Raw genomic sequence first — 19,501 nt, forward strand, 5'->3', positions numbered from 1 at the left:
AGCTTGATATTTTTAAGAGCAGGATGAAGTATACATAGATAAATGAAATTTGTATTTAAAAGGAGTAATTCTCTATACTGGTAGGATAATTTCATAAATGAATCAGACATCATAAGTGAAATAATAAACAAGCTTTTAGCTGTTATGTTTAGGTAAATCCATACTTCTATCTATTTACTCCAGTGTATTTCTGTCTAGAGGGGATGAGGATTAAATTTTAAAAGATATGCTTGTATTAAAAACATATTTTCTTCAGAACTTTGTTTCAGATTACATTCAGGGTTGCCATTCTTTTGCTATATGAAGTTTCGTGACAAGGTCTAACAAAACATTAGCAAATTATGCTGTTAGCTAATTAACTGTCAAGCCAGAACGTATTCAAATTCAATAGCTTTTGTAAATTTGAGTCCGTTGCAAAAGCTTCTCGATCATAGCGCTGCACGTAAAATGTGGTTGTTACCTTTTGTTGTTTTACTGAGTAAATCGTTTGAAGCGGCGTTGTTTGCGTGACAACAACAATTAACCTGCCGCTGTAACTTTGAAGCACGCGACGATCCTCAGGAATATTCTCAAAGTGCCGCTTCTTGAGAAAGTTCTCTCCCTTAAATCTCGCTTGAGACCAAATTTTCTATGCCGTGTCGAGCCTTCAGTTTGGCAATTGAGCGTGATTCTCTTACCATTCTTTGTTGTTTTCGCGCTTCCCCCGTAGCCTTATACTAAAAACCCAGATAGTGCTTAGAGATTTGAAATGGCATAAATAGAATGATGGGCGTCATAAGATCGGTCATTCTAGTGCGAGCGAGCTTCACATCAATAGAGAGCCCGATTTTCTTATGAAAGCCATTCACCAGGGGAACCGCGGGCTCCAGCTTGTTGCCAGTGAGTTCCTCTAACACGGGATCAAGGTCTCTCATCCCGTAGTTGGGGTTATTTTCTGCAAAACGAACCCTCCTTAACCATTGTTTCTCCGCAGAAAGCTTCATCTCTACGGAGTTGGTATTTCAAAACCGATCTTCTCTCTCTGTTTCATCGTCTATGCCGAAGTGCCTTAAACATAGTTTGTTTGATGTGCTCGCGCTGTCATTATTTGCCGCCATTTTTGAATAGGCGTTTACTTTTCGTGCCAACTGCTGCTGATTATTTCTGCACCAGCGCGAATCAGAGTTGCGGGAGGAATACCCTAGGCAACCGACCATCATTTGCTTGGGTGCTAGGAATTCATCTACAATGACTGATCTCCGGCTCCGTATTCATGATTTCCATGCCCCTTATCTTGAGCCACCTGTGCCGGATCTGCTTTAAGTGCAGTGTGTCCTCCTACTTTCAGTTTCTGTTCTAGCAAGTTCTTCTGATCAGGACTAAAACGGAAAGCCTTTCTCGAAGATCGCAATGCCCAGCTCCAGCTCTGCGGTAACGCCTGAACACTTTACTCTGCAATCTCAGAACGAGCAATATACGACTGTGCACTATATCCTTCCTGGTGTTTTTCAATGGAAAGCATCTTTGCCTTGTCGAGAATTGAAGCGAGTGCGTTTCCTCTATAAATATGCGCTTGCCATACTGTATGCACTGCTACACCATGCAGTGGCGCTGAAAAGTACCCACGCATCCTTCAACTTAAAAGAAAAAAAAATCGGCGTTTGTTGTCAATGAATACAACTTCTCCTCTCCTTAAACGATATCTTCTGTCTTTTCTTGGAGAGGAGACTGCTTTTTGTCGAACGAAAGGATGTCTTTAGTTAGAGTTCTCCCGAAGAAAAGTAACTGTCGGGAAAGACTGGATCCCGCACTGAACACATCAGTTTGAACAAAAAAAGAAAGGATAAAAAGATGGCTATAAAAGATGAATATAAATAACCCGCGTGAGAAATTAACATTTGGTAAAAGCGAACAAGAATTATAAGGAAAGAATGCCAATGTTTTTAGGTAAAGATGCGTGCTATTGCAATTGTGGCCCAGGACTTGTGGGTCTGCATCTAATGCAATCCGAGAGCAGCAGGGGGCAGTTTACTACAGTAGCTTGTGAGGCGAATAATAATTTAATAATTTTTAACAATTTATTATTTATACTGCGCAAATCAACATGTGGATATGATCAAGTGCGCATCACAACATTTTTCGGGGGACTTTGGCCGGACTGCATCAGCAGTTTAAAAATAATCGAAGGAAACTTATTTGAATATTCCCCCTCCCCCAACTCGCAATAAACAGGCCAGACCACATCACAGTAATCTCGTGAGTGGGTTCTATAAAGTCCCCTGCCTAACCAAATTAATTAATTAATAGATGCAGCAGCGAAGCGAATGCACAATCCATGTTTGGCGCCAATGCGTGGTATGTACTAATTCATTAACAATACTCAAATTAAAGTGTAAATATGGCAAGCATATTGATTTTATGGATCGTTACCAGTTTCAAATTGTATCCACATTATAAGGACGATTTTGCATCTCGGCTTGTTTTGTTTGGAAAATAACCGCTAACATTTTAAATATCAGGTGACCTGAGCAACAGCAACAACGAAAGTTGAACTAAATTAGCTTTCTATCCAGGGTAGAAACGATTTTTGCCCCACAACGGCCTGATGTCTTTTCCACTTGCGCCGTCTTGATTTTTCACCTCTAGTTGCGTGACACGGAATGGTGTAGTTTGACCTCTGTCTTACTTTGTTTGGGGTCCTAACATTTCGTAGTCTTGAGTAGCCCAAAAATGTTATTGGACTTTTGTGAATAAGAAGCCTTGTTCTTCGCTGGATTAACTTGGTATAACCCCATGCCAGGCACCAAGGTGCGATTTTACCCTCTCAATTTTCCCCTTTCTCTGTTCCCCTAAATAAGTGGAATAATGAAAATAACAAAAATTTCCCAAAAACTTAGTTCGCGCCGAAATTGGACAAGTAACATTTCAGACTGTTTGTAAATACGTGTTCTTTTTATCGAGAAAATCGTTGGTCACATTTACCGTTTTTTTTTAATCCTCAAGCGACGTTCAAATAATGATGGGTTGCCTGGACCTAATGAAGCTGACATGAGAGCCACCAAACCGATTTTTACCGCCGATGCCGTAAAAATAAAAAAATGTAATGGAACTTAAGGGATCTTGTTAAAAAATAGTTCGTCCAGACCTATATTCTGGCAAAGCTTGGGGGTTTTCGATTTTTTCATATTGCACACCTAGCACCTCCAGGCGATATTTAGGAATGGCCGCTCTTAAGTAATTAAGTTTCATTCGATCTACGAAAAAATTCGGCCAAAGTCGCAAACCATATAAAAGTTTCTTTTGAATTATGCTATTTTATTACTTGCTTTGTATTTATATCCGAGGTTATAACCTCAAAATTCTAAAAAAAAGGGGCTTCTTCCTGTTCAATGTTGCACGCTTTCCTCGTCCATTAGATATTTCTATCAGATTTAAAAAACAATTTTTAACTAGAAGACTTAGGAAAAGGACAAAATGGAAATAACACACCAGACCCCCATTGCACCCTAATTTTAGCGCATCCCTTAATCCAGTTTAACGGAAATATAAACAACATTAAATTGTCAAATTCAAGTACGGTTTTAAGGAACCGGATGTCTCTATAACGGCCTTAAAGAATCCTTGGGGGTTTGTAAGTTATCTAACACCGTTCTGTATTTTGTGATAATGTGCAGAGAATGAGAGCTGAGGTGTTCACCACTGGTATTTTGTTACTTCATTTAGCAAAAGAAACGTGGTTCGGAGACACAATAATGGGGGGTCTGGATTTAGGAAGGACTAGTACACGGGATACGTACCCCCTCCAAAGTCTTGAGCATTTTTTTCAGATGAACAAAATTTCTAAATTTCGCGTATGCCGTGATAATATTTCATAGACGCTTGGAGAGAAATTAAGGGAAATGACACATTTTTAAATAGTCGTTAACAGTTATTGCACTAACAACAAATAAATATGAAATAAATATTATTGCACTGTAAGTTTAAAAGAAGCCGCCAGAATATTTGGAGAATCGAAAATCAGCGACGAAAAATCCAATTTCATTCCAGAAAATGACCCCTTTGAGGGAGACATTTGCTCCAGACTGAAAAATTGGTCCTGCTCCTGCGCAGTTTGAATGAGCGGGCTCTAGGGCTGAACAAAGTAGACAGAAAAAATGGCGGCTGAAAAGCGCACTCGTCCCGTGGAAGGTTTTTATCTCGGAACAGAAAGCCACATTCGTCTCAAAGCCGAGAAGATACGTCCCAAAAAACCGGAAAAAGTTGATCAGGAGAAAATGTATCCAATTGAGGTAAGTAGGGAGATTGCTTTGTTGATAAATTTCCTCGTAACGTAATACATTCGGTATAAAACCACACTTCTTTTGAATAATTTTAACTTCTTCCGAAAGAAATAAGTCCATTAAGAGATAAAGGAATCTACAAATTTCATAGTTTTCGGTTTAACATGAAAGGAGTAACTTCAGAATACCTGATAGCATAGTTGACCGTAGCTAGTGAGAGTTATTTAGCCCATCTTTCTTGCCGCTATGTAAGTAAATATAACAGTACTGATATTTAGCAAGTTAACCTAAAAGGGAATTTTCGTCGCCTCAGATACTCATGGTTTAACTGGGATCCTTCTGAAAAAATCTTAAATAATTTTGTTTCAGGAACTTTTTATCCGTGAGCATTTCAAGTAAGTACTAAAAATTACCGTAAGTTATGTTGTCAAAGTGGATCATAATAGTCCTAAAATATAGATTATATTTTCTTTGCAGATTGTTGACCGAGACAAAATAGAAAATAAAGTGAAAACTCACTTTATTGGATATTCAAGTGATTTTGATGAATGGAGAGGTGGAGATGACTTAGTTGACAGATACAAAAGTAGTCTTGCTCGCTTGGTACCACGATTCATACCAAGTGAAGATTCCTTGTCTGACAGGGCTTCAGCTTTATTCAACCGCCTCGGCCGCGAAGTAAAGTTTAATCTATTTTCAACCAAAAGGGAGTCACCGGAGGTTCGAATTGAGATGCAGATTGACATGGATATCTATAAAACACACAGAATATTGGATTTGTAAAAAAGTCAAGAGGACGGGAAGTACATTGTGTTGATGATAACTCTCATTTATGCGATCTACTTGGTAGTAAGTGGTTTGAGAGAATTCAAAATGTAAATGGAGACTTTTGTTATGTCATTCCTGTAACTGTAAGATTTTGGCTTCATGAAAAAAAGCCTGTGAGAGAGTTTGTCTATGTCGGCGATACTCTTGTAGAAAGCCACGCTGAAAGTGACTTGGAAGTCATTTTTACATTTGTTCGTGGGGATGGTGTGAAGGCTGAATACAACAGCAATGAGTGGAAATCGCCCCCATCCTAACAGTAGTAGTAGTCACAATGTTTCTGACAGTATCAAACATGTAATGCATTAATGTTGACCAAAGAGGATGAGTTGTTGCCCATTGCTAACAATAATCCCTATTCCTCAAGGGGATATAGGCACTATCTCAGCTTTATCTATGACAAGTTTTTCTAGCAGATTGTAATAATTTGTTAGTGTTTGTATTGTGTAAAATGTAGGGCTGCAAAATTATTTATTTGACATAACAACAACAACAATTTACTAAGGTACTTCCATAACATCTATCTCTAAACCAATATATTATCATTTTGACATTTCTTAACCCATTTGCTATTTGATTTGATCACATGTAAGGGAGAACAACATGGTTTATATGCACATGAGCTACATGGGGATAAACAGGTCTTAATATTATGACCCTCTAAATTACAATTTCCACAAGTAACACTTCTTGTGCCTCTTTGGCTGCCAAGATCCTCGAAATATTCAATTCTGTTCCTTTTTTGCACAATTTGTTTTAACACATCCATTCCTCATTGATTGGTAGATCTGAAGAAGTCCTTTCTTGTTTTGTCATTAAGTTTCTCTAGACCTTGCTGAGTGAAGGAGCTGATAGTACCATACATTTGTATAAACTCAGGCACATGCCATACCAGTGCATGCATGTAGGGAGTAACATGCTTAGTGTGATACAATTTCAAAAACTGTTTCAGAAAAGATTTTGATGCCTCCTGAATTTCTTCTTTGCTCCGTTGAGGAATAGTGGAACTCAACATGTTTGTAATTGTTAGAAACTGTTTCCACAACTGTGATATTTCATCAGATTTCTGGTGATTGGGCAAAACCCTAGTGAAATTAATGTTCCTAATTAATTTCTGTTTCTCTGGGCCTGTTAGATCCCGCCATTTCAATTTCTTTGAATCCTTACAGACAAACCAGTTGAATGGAATTTTGAGGGTATCATTTAGATAGGTCTCCCAGCCTGCCATGTGCTTGTACTTTGATCTCTCAAAACCATCATTAAAAGTTTTGTTTTTGTCAAGTGCATCTTGACGTCGCAGCTCTTGAATGAGGAGGTTAATTAGGTTGTCAGAAATTCTAAGAAAAAGGTGCAGTGAATCTATGACAACATGATCAATGGGAATTGAGGGAACAAGTGGAGCATGTTTAGAATTGTACTTCTCCACTGTTCTTGACCTTGTATTCACTTGTTGTTGAATCTCTTCAATTGAACGTGCTCCTTTTGAGACATCAGTGAGAGACCATTCTTTTCTTCCATCATATTTGTCATATAAGGGACATTTACACCAAATACAGGGGTATGTAGCATGGGCAGCACCAAGACCGCAAACACATGTAAGGAATTTCCAATCCCCTCCCAGGAACCACTCAATTTCAAACTGCTCTGTTCCCACTGACAAATGTCTTAAAGATTCTACATCTTTTCGGATGTCTGTCAATGCTTTGGAAAGTTTTTCATAGTTTTCAGGCTTCTTTATAACAGCTATCAAATGATTGCCACCAGCTACCTGAGCCGATGTTCCTTCATCAAGGACAATGAAGGTAACATTGATGACATGCAGTCGTTTGCCAATTTTGGTATCATCCCCAGAAAGTTTAACTCGAATCTTATTTTCTTTGAAAGCAGCATTAGAAGGACTATTTTTCATAAGAGTCTGCAACCTTACTTCTAGTCGTTCCTCTATGCTCTGCTGAATCCCACAAATATCATTGGGAGTACTTGACAGATTCCATTTACTATTTAAAGCTTTTATCCTCTCCTTGACTTTCCATGACTGAGGTAGTTCCTTGCGAATCATAGAAAGTTCATGGTATGCTTCATTTGATATATTAAATCGTTCCTTTGTGTACAGCAGTAAATTTATGTCATCAATCTCATCATCAGTGACTGTCTCGGCTCGAGATGAGTTTTGAATGTTATTGTTATCAACCAATGTGAGAGTCTCATACTCTTTAGTGTTCTCATGGAATATTTCAACTTTAGTGGCAAAAAGATTATGAAGTCCAAGTAATGAAAAATGAAGTTTCAGTCTGTGACCATTTGCTTTCGAACTCTAGTTTGATGCCTTTTGCTAGAGTCTAGAAATGTTTTACTTTTGGCAGGACCCCTTGATTTCTTATCTTTTTGTAGTTCATTAATTTCTGGACAAGCCCTTTAAATTTCTTTTGAAATTTGCTAGTAGTTTGTTTGTTTTTAGCAACAGCTTCTTTCATTTTCTGCTCAACTTTGGCCTTCTTGCACTTTTCCTCTTTAAGATCATCTTCAAGCTTTCTTTTCTGTCCCCTCAATTTATTGTTTTCGTTTTGGAGCATAACACAGTCCAATTCATAGTAATAGATCTTAAAATTCCAAGTTGAAAATTTACCCTTTGTCCACTTAGAAAAGAGTTTTTTCACCCAATTGCCTTCCATAGTTTTGGCTTTGCCTAATACTTCATTTAATCGCCAGATCTTTGTTTTGAATTCTTGGATCAGCCTATGATCTATTATTACACTAGGGATCCCGCACTCCTGTCCGACTTTTTGTATAAGTATCCTTAAAACGGAGTTTTCTTTGCCTAAGCTTTCCTCTGGATCGAGTTCTTCATCACGGTCAGCCTCTTGTTTTGAAGATTTGCACAATTCGTACGGAAGTTTACTGCCAACAAACACGTAGAACTTTTATCAATTGCTGAACATGAAATCGGGCGCAACTTCATAAATTTACGACAAATTTGGAATTTATAGATTCAAAGATTACTTGTTTATTTGGGCCTGAAATGACGGATATTCTTTGTGACTGTAATTCCCGCCATCGCCGTTTTCCTTCTTTTCTTCGTCGTTTTGCACGGCCTCTACTGCACAAAACAACACAAACGTGATGCAAACTACAAGAATAGCCCGGGCATTGCACAACATCGCCAACATCTGCGAAGAAGTACTTTTCAATCGCCGATTTACATATATTTTTTCGCTTCAACACGTACGAATTTGAAGCCAAAATGTTTATTAGATCCCAGGCTTTCCAGATCAACCCGTACATACGCATATTTTAAAGGACTAGACCGCTTGAAGTGATGAGTTTGTTTGGCCGAGCGGTCAATGCCAGTCACGACTTCTTTCAAGTTCGACGACTTCGAAGCCCGATTTACATGGTTTATTTTTCACTTTTCCAAAGTATTTTGCGACTTCTAGATAGAGTAATAAATATATATCGTAAATCTAACCGTACATTTAGATAAAGTTATCGTTAACTTTGTCTAGTTCTGCTTTTCGCTAAAAAATGAACAATTTCCGCTATGATTTTGTGTCACTATTGGGGGCCTGAAAACGAAAAAAACATTAGAGGCAAATATCATGTAATTTACTGGCATGTTATTTTGCCAAAACATCCCTTGCTGTGATCTAGTTTCGAAAAAAAATATTTTAAAGTTCCAGCGCTTTTTTTTTTTTTCCGGCTGACAATTTAAAAAGTTTGAAAATTCGTTTAAAAAGCCGTTTTCGCCTTGCCTAAAAGGTCAAATCGTCACGCAGCTTTGGGAAGATGTTGGCAGCGCTAAGAAAGTCTATTCACCATCAAACTTTTCACAGTAATTACAAAATAACTTCAAAATGAAAGCATATAAAGTTTTTCCTGTAGTTCTCTTTGGTATGATTTTTATCACCGTTTTTGTAGAGGTGTATTTTGCACGATGTTTTGGGAGACAAAATGAAGACTAACTTTGACCGGTTTACACGACACGTGGTACCTAAAAATTTCGACATATTAACCATACCAGACGAAAGCTCATTTATCAAAATTTACACCTCGAAAGTTTGGCCTTTGGAAATTAAGTCTTGTCTCGGCAGTTAAATGAAACGTGATGCCACCCAGGCGCCATGCGAGTGTGCAGAATTCGATGTTCATTTCAAGCTAGTTATATAGTCAGTTTGTCGAAAATACACAGAAAAAATTAGATGACCATTGAAAGTAGTCAGCATCGTTATGTTTCTTCTGTGAAGCTGCGAATGTAAAGTAAAGTCGCTTTTAATCTTTCTTAATCACGCTTTAAGTGCCAGCATGTCTCTTTTGCCTGCCCAAATATCAACTCGATCGCCTTCAGAAAGTCCAGAACGCGGCAGCTAGAGTTGTTTTTCAATTGTCTAAGTTCGACCACATAACGCCTGCTCTTGTTGACCTACACTGGCTCCCTTTAGAGTTCCGAGTCCAGTTCAAACTGCTTCTAATTGTCTATAAGTCCTTACATAACCAAGCTCCAGATTATATTAACGATCTTCTGTCTCTGAAAACCGAATCCAGCTGTTCTCTTCGTTCGTCCTCACAGTTTCTTCTTTCAGTTCCCAGAGTCAACTACTCTACATTTGGGGATCGTGCTTTCACCCACGCTGCACCGGTTCTATGGAACTCTTTTACCACTGACTATTAGTTTTAGTAGCATTATTTCTGTGTTTAAAAAAAGACTTTTCTTTTTAAAAAGGCTTTTAATTTGTGAATTTTAGTCTATTTGATATATATTCTTATTGTAAAGCGCTTTTGAATATTGACCAATAGTTAAAGCGCTCTATGAATACATTATTACTATTATTATCATTATTATTATTATCATTATTATTATTAACGCGACAGAAGCGGTTTAGGAACTTAAAAACATTCCGAAACATTTGTTAAACAAAAACGACGCTTCTTATACTTGAAGAAATGGTCTGTTTAGTTTTAACTACATATCCAAAAATACATTTCAGCGTCTTCTTAAAACTTAAACTTAGTAAAAGAGAAGTATGTTAGGTTTGGTGACTTATATATAACTACCGAAAACGTAGAAAACATTTGAAAATTCTCCGGTAAGTTCATCCTTCGCGTGACCATTTTGTGTACGTGACCTAACCCCTGCTCACTTCTTCAAACTCTTATGAAGAATCTTTGGTGCCACACTGAAAATCCGCAAGGAAAAGTGCACTGGAAACATAACTGAGAGTAAGTGGTCAAATTTAACAGCTGTAAAAACACAGTTGCATATAGTTTTAGAAAAGCAAACTTAAACATAACCGAACGTGCAAATGACTAGCACCTTACGGCACTGTAAACGCAAGTAAATACCCGTTTTAGTGTAAAAAAAAATGTGTCTTTGGTCGACGCCGTGCAACAGGTGCAGCTTAGATAGCCATGAGATTACATCAAATTTATTAATGATATTTGTGTAGATGTCAAGGTAAATCATTTTCTCTCAATACAACAGCATGCGTACTCCTTAACAAGAAGTAGCTCGATTCTATTGTGACCGTTTACGCTTAACATCTAATTACAGCTGATAATACAAAATCTTCGAATTCCAAAGAGGGAGCATCAAACTACTGCGAAATCACAATATTTATTTGAGTTCTACATATGCACTCATGTAACGCATGTGCAATGCTTCAGAAACCTCCTGGCAACGCGCAAAGTGTATCTTACATGCGTGTGACGGTTGAATAATTATTTCAGCTCGCTGCGTACCTGTCGATCATGACGCTGTTTTAACGCGACCATTATTCCAACTCCCGAGAGGGTTAAGTCAACTAACATGTAATAACCCCACTTTAATAACCTAAGCAATGGGACACTTGTTCGGGTCTCAAACACGTCTACTGAGAACCAACTCTCACCCCAATAATAAAGGGACCATTAGAACATGCCCAGTTATGGGGGAAATTTTAAAATCGCACGATTGTGTTCTTTTTGTTCATTGCTCGCTTTTTTTAGAGTTATATTAAGTTATCAATTTACTCCATTGGCTGCATGTCTTTTAAAATCTTATCTCGTAGGTATATTTTGTGTTTTTTTTTGTTCAATTACTGAGGCTCTTGTCCTAATTAATTTAAAATGACCAAAACACAGACTCCTAAACCATGTAAAATGCCAAAATTGCTGATTAAAACTTACTTATTTAAATAAAATATTATCGATTACGCGATCTGTTCAGCCATTACAGCCCAAGGTATTAAAAACAAGCAAACGAGATAACCAATCAGAACTGATTAAGATAGGTTACTGGCGGATCAGGCATGTGCACGGAGAAACAGCTTCACCAAGCAAGGCAAGGTATGTATCAAATACTTCGAGTTCGTCCAGAACCAAATTTAAATTGTTTCATGGTGAGATTCACATTCCAACACAACTAAGCGAGAATCATACAGAATGTGTATTAAACAAAGCCTAGCTAGCTTGCGAGAGCATGTGCTCCGAATCACGTGACTATGAACTGTCAATCATTTCTTACAGTATGGTGCTTTTCGTCGAATGGCAGGTTGAGGAACATTGAGCTCCAAGTTCTGGCAAATACTCTGCAGCATGCCAAGCTTTAGCTTCTTCAACGTCTCGTTCCTCACTATGGTACAGATATCGAACAGATCGAATACTATTAAGTTCTGAAGAGAGATGGTTTCTAGGGCCAAATTCCTTGCCATCGTGAAGGTGATTTCCTCTTCGCTGGCCTGAACATTGCAATCATCCGGTAGTTGTTTCCGAACCTTGGCAGCAAGGCGGGAGAAGTAGGAAGAGATCTCCTGTTGGCTCAGGACTCTGCAACGTTGAAAATTCGAGCATCGTCAGGTCCTTGGGCACGTCTCATCTCTCTTGCATCTACTTCCCTATCTAATTTTCTACCTGACGTTTGGCCGAATTGGTATGGTTCCCACATCTTTTTCCAATGCAGATTTATACGCGATCTTGGCCAGGTCTAGCAAAGATCTCTTCTCTAAAGACTTTGTGCATTTTTCTGAGGACAGGTGTTTCTCTAAGGCAGAATTCCTTTGAAAACTCTCACGCACCCGTCTTGAGGGCAGGCAAATGCTGCTGTTTCATCTCCAGCAATCTCTTCATGCGTCTTAGAGACTTCAGGTTCCTCTGTAGTCTCCGACTCCGTCTGCGTGGGCTGCTTTTTGTTGAGTAATTTAAAACCACCTGTGGAAAATGTTGACCCCATCCAGCGATAACTGCACTCTGATAATAGAGTGATGTTGTGCTCATCAAAAGATTCCGTAAAGAAGACGTTGTTAAGTTGTAACAAATTTTTTATGCGATTTTGCAAAGAATATTCGGTACGACAAAGAGCATGTATGTAAAAAAAAGTATTGCCATGTTAATTTTAAATTGACTAAAGTGAGACTGGCTAACGGATCTGACCGACAGGAAAAAAGGAGAAACGGTAAGCCGGAGGGAAGCGATCAATTAACAAACACATGCTCGACAAGAGAAAGAAGAATCGATGGATGCACGGTCAGACGGTCAGGTGGACACACTCACGAACACGGGTGTGGTTGAGTATGGACGTGGGACTTGCGCACGAACAGGTGGCAAGGAGATTGCAACATATCAAAAATATGCTACTTGTCAACACTGTATGTAGCCCACTAGCACTTACCGGAAGATTGCTTCTCTAATCTGATATCTTTCCCACTCCCGATTTCATAGGCACGCTAAGCTATAATGCTTTCGGGGTTGAACTTAAAATTGTTGAGCTTGCTCATACCGGGAATCTTCCTTGGTTCATCTATGACGAAATCCTCCATGCCGTCAATTGCAACTACTCTCGCTTCTTCGATGCCTCTGTGGGAAAGAAGAACCTCTTGGAACTGACTTCCTGTTGTTGCCTTCGTTTATTTAGACCCTTACGTGGCCTTTACATTTTGCCGTAAGTCTGCCGTCTGCGGCACCTTTACCTCCCTGTGGGTCAGAAAAGTCAATTCCTATAACCTGGACTCCAGTAGATTCTGCAATGGCTGGACACGCTAGGATCGAACATGATGAATGATAGCAACCGGCGTTGTCTTGCCTGAAATATGCCTTCGTTCCTTCCCCGTGTTCAGCTTTAGGGTCTTCAGAACTTCCTGCATGATAGCCACAACTTCAGGACTTCCTTGACTGTACGATTGGATTTCATGGGTAAATCCCTGCCATTCAAGGAGGCCATTTACGCGACGATAGGTTTTCACACAAATAATTCTCGGAAAGTTCTTTAAAAAATATTAAGATAGTTTCTTCGACGGATTTTTATATTGTTCTTTCATCCACGATTTTTAAAGCAGAAATAAAAGAATTTTAGGCGATTCTTTGTTTACCTGAACAAGTTAAGCGTCACGGCTTAGGTCACGCAGAGGTCAATATAAAACTTGATAAATTGCATACGTTGCATAAGTCATGAATGCTGTGAATGATCCAAATAGCTTTCTTTTTCTTCATTTTAGCACGAAGATTTTTGTGTAGATTTGATAAGAAGCAACTCAACTCATCATTAATTTAGCGGCGTTTTAGTCAACACTATGATTGTTTTCGACATGTTCTGAAGTTTGTAAATCCCATCAGCCGTGTTAACATGCGTGAAGAGACACGCTGGCACTTAAAACGTGATTAAGAAAGATTAAAAGATTAAAAACTACTTTGCTTTACATTCACAGCTTCACAGAGGAAACATAACGATGCTGACGCCGTTTAATGATGTATTTTCGACAAACATAATAGCTTAAAATGAACATCGAACTCTGCACGTTTACATGGCGCTCGGGTGGCATCACGTTTTATTAACTACCGAGACGAGACTTAATTTCCAACGGCTAAACTTTCCAGGTGTTTAGTTTGATAAATGAGCTCTCGTCTGATATGGTTTTAGGTACCAGGTGTCGTTTAAACCGGTCAAAGTTAGCCTTCATTTTGTCTCCCAAAAAGACGTTCAAAATACACCTTTATATATAAAAACGGCGATAAAACCCATACCAAAGAGAATTACAAGAAACTTTTTATATGCTTTTATCGTGCAGTGATATTAAATTTACTGTGCAAATTTTGATGAGGAATGGACTTGTTTAGCGCTGCCAACATCTTTCTAAAGTTGCGTGAAGATTTGACCCGCGTTTAGGCAAGGCTAAAACGGCTATTTTAGCGAATTTTCAAACTTTTTTTAAATTTCAGCCGGAAAAAAAAATCGCTGGAACTTTAAAATATCTTTTTCGAAACTAGATCACAGAAAGGGATGTTTTGGTAAAATAAAAAAAAATTAAATTTTTTGTCACTGACTTTCGATTCTCGAAGTATTGTGGCGACTTCTCTTAAATGACTGGCTCATTTAAACTGGGTTGTCACTATAGGTGTCACTAAGCTGTTATTTTGTTGTTGTTGTTGTTGCTGTTTTTTTTTTATTCGTTCGTTCTTCCAAACGAGAATAATCAGAAGAAGACTGAAACACACCCTTGAACACTAAATTACATAGAATATTCTTGACTTGATAGCGAGACTATTTGAGGAAGAGGGGAAGGGTCTAACGGTAAATTTGACGCTAGAATGTGCCCTCAAATTCCCTTACAAATTTTTCTTCGATGATCCATTTTTGCGAACGAATACAATGCATGTTCTAGAGGCAGTTTCTTAGTCTGTGTTTTAGTGCGGCTTTATTGGGACATGACCAATGATATACATGAAATATGCAATACAACCCATTCAAACGTCTGTTTTGAAGGTCAAATTTGACTTTTTTCTCTTACACCAATATTAAGAAACACTGCAAACTTACAGCCATTCCAGCTGGGTATTGTTACTGAAAATGCCTGATGGCAATTTCTTCAACTGGTTGTTGTCCAGCCACCAGTCAAAATTTAGTAAATGTAGTGTCAATTACATAGTATTTGACAACAAAGATCAGAAAATAAATATGCTTGAATCTATTCCTCATATGCTGATACGAGGGCCTAAAATATCATACACTTCATCAAACCAATGTTGTCATTGATTTGATATCTACATTTTAGTCTAACATCTCAAGGCACCAGAGAGGATAAGAAGCTATAATCTGTGACAATATGAATTGAGATAGACTCGATTTTTTTAGCTCTGAAAGCAAATTGATTACCTATTCTTGTACTACACAAGGCTTGACATTACACACTGTCATGTATTGTAGTCCTCATAATAATGCAAGCAACACTGAGTAGGGATAAGGGGTGAGTAAATTAACAGCAATGGTTTGGAGCGGGAAATATTGGAATAGTCATGTAAAACGTATATTGAAAATAGTTTGTTGAAGATTACATAAAACCTGTTCTATTGTGCACGCACAGATTCATATGATACGATCAGGCTTATTTCGCAAGAGAGAGGAAGAGAATAAAATTTGTATCTCTGCTAAGGAATCAGCTGAGGCTTTTAAAATCAAAAGAAACCCGACATAGTAGTCTTGCATTCAAGCTGTATTAGACAAACTTTGCATATTTTATGATTAGTGATGCTCGCTCCAAAGGGTGGAAAAGAAAGATTATTCGCAGACGGATTTGTCTAGCTCAGAATAGGCAAATAGTTTGAAGGTCTTAAATAAGTCTGCTATCATATTCTGTTCTATCCTTTTTGTTTTTTTCCACTATTGGTTTTGAACAATTTTCTTTAAATTTACACCTGAATCTTAACAAAATATTTCTGGTTCAATATTGAACACCTTTTTAATAGTTTGAATGTTTCCACAGCCCCATGCAAAATTAAAAAGTAAAAGGCTTGGAAAACATCAAAATAACTTATAATAAAAGGAAACAAGGTAACCACGTTCTTGTTACACTGTAACTGAAGAGTAAGAAAAAAATTCTTCTTACGCTGTATTTTTTTGTCATCACTTTAAATATTTTTTATAGCAAGTAAGCAAATATTATTCCAAAAATTGTTCGCATTGTAACCAAAACAAAATATCCCTCGTGGTCTAACGGCTCTAATATGAAAGTTGTAACATTTGATGATATTCTACTAGATATATACACTGTCTGTGCCATTTTCCCTGATTATATGTGCTTCGGCTGACTTTAAGTTGAGAAATGAAAATGTTTCTAAACAACATCTCTTATGTTAAAAATTATACTCTTCTCATGCGACTCTCAGATAGGTTTATTCAATTTAAATTGATTCTCTTTTTACCATAGTCACCTTATTTCTTGTAGAATTGAAAGACTTAAGTACTTCTTACGTATATATCTCGTCACAATATATCTGAAGCGTTATTGATTAGCGTAATTTATTTTCTATTGGTAGAGATATTGGACTACAGCCTCTTTTCCTTTCAACATTCCGCCCATGCTCCCCACAAAATGCTTTGAATTCACAGCAGAAAGAAGATTATCATTCATTTCATGTCTTGTCCTGGTAACCCGTAAAGCTTTCTACCGCGAAAAGGACGCTAGGGAGTTCACGCCGGCAGAATCAAGCGGAAGTGGACGAGGTTCCTCCCCCCTAAGATGGAAGAAATAGACCTCCAGTGGCTGCGCAACTTTCCATCAAACCTCCTTCCTCCCACCCTAAAACTCGAAGGGTAGCTAGGCTAAGAACCTGTGGACTGGGTTGATATACATATATCATAACGATTGTATGATTGACCACTACAAAGTGTGGCCTTATACATCAATATTCTATTTTAAACAATAATACATTTTTTTTTTAACTTTGGTGAATATGTCTGATCATTTCAGCGTAGTAACTGATACAACTATCTCTTTAGCACTTTCGTTTTCCTTGTGCATTGTCCTTTTACATTGCCTGCAGGATTAAAATTAGGAGGAATAGGCTTCATTTTTGACTTACAGTACTTGTAGGTTGATATTGTTCATGAATATCTCTTTTGGTAAGTCTTCCAACTGGTTGTTGTCCAACGACCTGTCAACAAATGATGGCAGTTAGTTTATGTAACGAGCGTTCAGCTGCATTGCTGATATAAATGCATTATCGTTATCATCAATACCTTCAAGTCGTGAAAAATGTTTTGGGTAAGAAGCAAAGCTACTGATACTGCAAGAGATTCATATTTTGAGCCAAACGTGTCCTCTGCAATATTACATTTCGTTGATCGCGCGGAGCCGATGTATCAGACATCCATCCATGTAACATGTATTAGCCATTGGCCAATCCTATTTTTGAGAATCCACAGGGCGTTCGGGCTTTCTTTGGTGGCATTTCCTTTACCATTAAGAAATGAACTGAGAAGACAGTCGTTTTGTCAAGGAGCATTTGAAACAGTGTATCAGTTTTTCGTAAAAAGGTGCTGCGCAGTAATGCAAAAGTAAAAGCCTAACTTTGTAGAAAGAAAGCTTTTTCTTTGCCATTATGAAATGTAAGGAGAGATAATTTTTTCGCAATTTTTGTAATTTTTGCAATTAATTTACAAATGTCATTATGGGCCAGCCAAAGACCAGCGCGTGGTAACGATGACCCAAACCAGAAAGGTAGAACCTGTGAATACATCACAGTGTTGGTGCGTTGATAATATATTTTTGTTTTGACATTTTGTTTACGCCAATTTGTTAACCCTTAAAGTACAACTTCAAAAAGTTTTCGGGGTTTTCATTTAAGCCGAATGATCTGGTTACTTTACTAATCGCTTTTTGGTTTCTTAATAGTTTGGTTAGATTGACGTCTCCGTGTTTAGTTAGCTAGTGCTTTTTAGATAGAAAATTATAATTAGAGTTTTAGTCCAGGATAAGACACCGTGTAATCATGATCCTTTTTGGAATAAAAGACAAGTCTAGATCGTAATTCTTGATAAAGCTAGTAATCACGATCCGCGAGCAACAGTAAGCAACAACTTGTAATACACTCAGGACCTACGGATTTGCATGCATATATATCGCATGTATTTCATTTATTCTAGGATATGCAGTTTTTTGTTTTTTTGGTTAGGAGGAAGTGTGTAACGGACGTGAGTAAACGCTTTCCAATTTAACCGCGGTGTACTACACTATGTTCGCACAATACTTTGGTAATTTCTTCAAGTATAGATTCCAGTTCTCCGCTTTCATATAAGAACGCTTCAAAGAATAGGATAAAAAAAAGAGAGAAAGATTATTTGTTTGACGGTCTATCGCATATGCGTGTATCAACCCAGGAATCGAGATTCAATTCTAGCTTAAAAAGAAACATTTGCAGCAAAAATGATTTTTCTTTTAACTTTTGTATGATATTTCCTTGATATATCAATCCGGAAAGTACTGAAACTACAGTGAATTTTATTTCAGGCCTACATGTCTCTAGAATATAAATTTTCCTTTGGTCGAAGGGCACATTTATGCAAGTGTATTTTCTTATATTTGCTGACGAGAATTTATTACACATTCTAATAATGAGCTATTATTTGTAATTTGACCAAGTAGATAAAGAGGTCATGTGCAAGAGTGTTCAGCCCAAGTTTGCAGATTTAAGATAGCACATACGGTTACGATAATTTCTACCCTTGTAATATGAACCCAGCTTCTGGCGATACAACTGGAGGTGAGCACATTCGAATAATCCCGCGGAGAGGCTCTTACCCTTCAGAACTTATCGCCGATCTTGTAGATCGAGTCTTTAACAAGTTAATAAGCAATATTTATACTAAACTTCGTGCCTTTAAGAGCAGTATTCATTTCCAAAGTATCATTTCCGGATAAGGATATCGTATCCTTTCCGGATACCTGTAGACATGGCCTTATTTTTCCTAAGGATTTATGATTGCTTGACCCGTAATTGATTTAGGTAAACTTTATTACTTTGCATCTTCATAGACAACCAAGTTCTGTGGAATCCTATCGTCTTTGTAGTACAAATGGAAATATTTTACCGAGTTTTTCTTTGGGTGACAAATTGTATGAAACTGTTGTACTTAAGAGGGGGGGGGGGGGGTGGAGAGGTTAACTTTGACAATTTACGATGAACCGTTCTCGATTTTGATGGTTGATTGTTTAATTCTAGGTCCTTGATAGTTGGCTTTTAGTAGGAAGATATCAAAACTTTCTGTTTTTTAACATAAATAATTTCTCCAGTGATTTTCAGATCAAGCATTTCTCTGGAGAAATTCATTGAGGCCTAAGTCAAAGACCTTTGACAATTGTTAGATCCAAACAATATCTTAATTCCCGAAAGCATAGTCACAGAATCAGGTGACGAAAGAGATTAAAAAGCTGCGGAGGATTACCGTACGTGAACACAGGCTCGCGCCTGCACTCTCCTGCTCAAAAACTAATGGGAAATTAATGGGAGGGTTAAAAAAAAAATAAACCCCGTTCTGGCTTGCTGGTATGTCGGATGATAATGGCTTTGGCTGAGAGATTATCCTAAAAATTGGATATTTGCCCTCGAGGCTTCGCTTCTGGACTAAATATTCATTTTTCGGACAATCTCTCAGCCACGGACATTATCAGCCGACA

The 19,501-nt window shown here is 37.8% G+C and overlaps 2 pseudogenes across 1 annotated transcript; one reads left to right on the top strand and one right to left on the bottom strand.

The window, feature by feature from the left end:
• Positions 1 to 293: 293 nt before the first annotated feature.
• Positions 294 to 1,057, bottom strand: LOC148737821 (uncharacterized; annotated as a pseudogene).
• Positions 1,058 to 4,012: 2,955 nt separating this feature from the next.
• On the top strand, positions 4,013 to 6,370 carry LOC148737822 (uncharacterized; annotated as a pseudogene). The gene is made up of 2 exons (XR_015996053.1): positions 4,013 to 4,268; positions 4,737 to 6,370. The product of XR_015996053.1 is annotated as an uncharacterized LOC148737822 (transcript).
• The last annotated feature ends 13,131 nt before the right edge of the window (positions 6,371 to 19,501 follow it).

The sequence above is a fragment of the Stylophora pistillata genome, chromosome 2, assembly GCF_964205215.1.
Source record: "Stylophora pistillata chromosome 2, jaStyPist1.2, whole genome shotgun sequence".
Taxonomy (NCBI): domain Eukaryota; kingdom Metazoa; phylum Cnidaria; class Anthozoa; order Scleractinia; family Pocilloporidae; genus Stylophora; species Stylophora pistillata.